Below are 3542 nucleotides of genomic sequence, written 5' to 3'. Positions count from 1 at the left end.
ATAAAGTAGATACTGGAGTGCAGAAGAGCAAGAGGGTAAGTAATAATACGGGGATGAGGTAGTCAGTTGTTCTATTTACAGATTGGCTGTGTACAGGTACAGTGATCAGTAAACTGCTCAGACAGCTGATGCTTAAAGTTAGAGGGAGATATAAGACTCCAGCTTCAGAGATTTGTTTGTATAAAATATTCACCTGATGTTACAAGAACATTCCTAGAACACATTTCGTCTGTTCTTTAAAGGTTCCCAGAATGTTTAATTAGGTTGTGGGAACAGTCTGGTCTGAACATTGTGGGGACATCACAAAAGATACAGTATGTTCCCAAAACACAAAAAATGTCCAGTTGGCCTGATTATTACAATGTTTCTATTAGGTTGTAAGAAACATTCACCTGATGTTGCAAGAACATTCCCAGAACACATTGTTATGTTCTTTAAAAGTTCCTAAAACATTTCTTTAGGTTGTGGGAACTTTGTGGAGATATGACAAGGTAGGTTCCAAAAACACTAAAACTGTCCTGACATTCAGATAATGTTTGAATGTTGCAAGAATGTAGACAGAACAGCCTTTCTGAATTCTTTAAAGGTTCCTAGAACATTTAATTAAGTTATGGGAGTTGTCTGGGATGTTGAACAAATAATTTTGTGATATTAACGAAAGTTGCACAGAACATTCCCACAATGTTGCACAATGTTCCACAATTTCCAAATAAGTACGTTTTTATGACGATAATAGCATAATTGTTTTAGGTTGAACATAATATTCCATTGATGTTCATGCATAACACATTTTACCTTGTCTTGGAGGTCCTCAGAACATTTAAAGAACGTTATATTTAAGATTTTACCTAATATTACCACATTCTCAGCAGGCACATGTCTAGCTCCTTAAAGCAGATTTAAATACATCCCCATTATGTTTCTCTCCAGATTTAATGGAAATTTACAGACTGTGTTGTAGGCCCACTACAGCGTGGTACAGACACCCATGGCATTTTTATTCATTTCATAGGACATTTGACCTGCTTTTAATCATATAAAAACAACAATAAAACTTTTTGAAATCACGTGGAAACAACGTTGATTCAGCCAGTTTTTGCCGAGTGAAATTTGACTCCAATAATCAACATGATCTTCAGTTTGGAATGGAAATAATTTCATCAGGTGTGTTAGCATTCGGGCTGAAGAAAAGGTTTGACACCAATCACGCCCTTGAGGGCTGGAGATCCAGTTGCAATCAACAGACTCATGCTATGTAGAACAAACATGCATCTCTGACATGTAGAATAAGGAATCATGTCAGCTCTATTTGTGGTATTTCTATCTGAAACTTTTCAGAATGTTTTTGTACTGAATATTGTAGTTTTTTTGTTTCTTTTGCTCCAACCCTATCATCGCGACTAATGTATCTAATTAACTATAAATCCGTCAAAACTACACGCAGTATTATCATTGTAATGTTTACCCAACTGAACTGCTTATTTTTCTATTCATAGTTGGCATATTATCCATCATGAAGCAAATCAAGACCTACATGAAGAACGGAAGTGGTTTACAGAAATACCAATCACATGACTACACTAAATACAAATAAGGGCAAACTGCAGTACATACAGTACAGTAACTGTCGGCAACAACAGCTTTCCCAACCCCCTAAGCCAGTGTTTCCCAACTCCATCTCTCAAAGTACCCCCAACATCACACATTTGTGTTGTAGCCCCGGACAAAGCCACCTGATTCAACTCATTGAGGGCCTGATGATTAGTTGACAAGTTGAATCAGGTGTGCTTGTCTGGGGCTACAAGAAAAATGTTTGCTGTTGGCAGAGAGGAAGAGGCAAAGCGAGAGGGATAACTGGGCCCAAAATCAGTCTAGGTGGCTTTTTTTGTTTCACTCACCAGGCAAGGAGTTTTTGTATGGAAGTCAATGAGTGTCGAATTTGGTTAACAAAAAATGTAATGGCTTATTTGATCGAATAGAAGTTTTGTAATGCTTAGGTTGTTACGGGTGTACAGGGAATAATCCCGGCAACTTTGAGAAAAAAACACTTTATATCGGAGTTGTGCCCGTATATCTGCCATTTTATTGGCTAGAATGGTCCCACCTGATCTTGCCTTCATTTTAAAAAAATTAAATTTTTAAATAAATTTTACCCCCTTTTCTCCCCAATTTTCGTATATCTGCCATTTTATTGGCTAGAATGGTCCCACCTGATCTTGCCTTCAATTTTTAAATTTTTAAATAAATTTTATCCAATCGCTAGTAATTACTATCTTGTCTCATCGCTACAACTCCCGTACGGGCTCGGGAGAGACGAAGGTCGAAAGTCATGCGTCCTCCGAAGCACAACCCAACCAAGCCGCACTGCTTCTTAACACAGCGCGCCTCCAACCCGGAAGCCAGCTGCACCAATGTGTCGGAGGAAACACCGTGCACCCGCCCCCCTTGGTTAGCGCGCACTGCGCCCGGCACGCCACAGGAGTCGCTGGAGCGCGATGAGACAAGGATATCCCTACCGGCCAAACCCTCCCTAACCCGGACGACGCTAGGCCAATTGTGCGTCGCCCCACGGTCGTGGCCGGCTGCGACAGAGCCTGGGCGCGAACCCAGAGACTCTGGTGGCACAGCTAGCGCTGCGATGCAGTGCCCTAGACCACTGCGCCACCCGGGAGGCCCTTGCCTTCATTTTTAAGACATTTATTGTAATTGTAAGAGCGGCCACTTGAGTATCTGGTCAATATAATGGACAATCTGTGCTGTTGGGGGTAAACTTTAATTGGAAAACACTGCCCTAGGCCACGTGACATGTGGACATGGTATGGCAGAAAGCAAAGAAAGTGCATGAGTTGAAACTTGGGAGTGATATGTACATGTAATATGAGTCGTGACAATAAGTTGTAAGGACAGGTCATTTCTATAGAGTAAGTCACTTTCAGTCACCATAGGGTTTCAGAAGCACACATTTCAACACCATTGGAGGACAGTGACTGTACCTCGTATTGTGTAGTAGTACAAAGGTACATGATGATTCAATTGTTTGGCACCTGACCTAAGGACAGTGGAATCTGGCTTACATAACAGCACTTTGTGAGTGGTGGACCTTGGTTACTGAAGGAGTGACCTGCTTAATGATTGACTCTGTCCAAACTAAAGCCAGGCATTAGCGCACACACACACTGATATTCCTGTGTTGCTGTCCTCTAACACAACTTTCTGTTACTATATCTTCTCATGAAATGACTGTGTTAATTTTCATTATATTGCTAATTTGCAGTTGTACCTTTATGTTAGTTATGATTGTGTGTGGTAAATGTACACAGTAAAAATGCTTTAGAACAGTGTGAATGGTATGGGACATGGTCTTCAACAACCCCATTGAGTTTGTGAGAGCGCAAGCTTCGACAAACCGTCAGTGAGTGAACCCACTATTGCATTATCATCATAGTTGAGAGCATGTTCTCCCTATTTTCATGCTTCTTAAAGCTCCATAGACTAATGATGGACTTTAAACAATCTCTACATGACACTTACAAAAGACAGTG

The sequence above is a fragment of the Salvelinus alpinus genome, chromosome 30 (assembly GCF_045679555.1).
Source record: "Salvelinus alpinus chromosome 30, SLU_Salpinus.1, whole genome shotgun sequence".
Classification (NCBI taxonomy): Eukaryota; Metazoa; Chordata; class Actinopteri; order Salmoniformes; family Salmonidae; genus Salvelinus; species Salvelinus alpinus.
Note: the sequence above shows the minus strand (reverse complement) of the source record.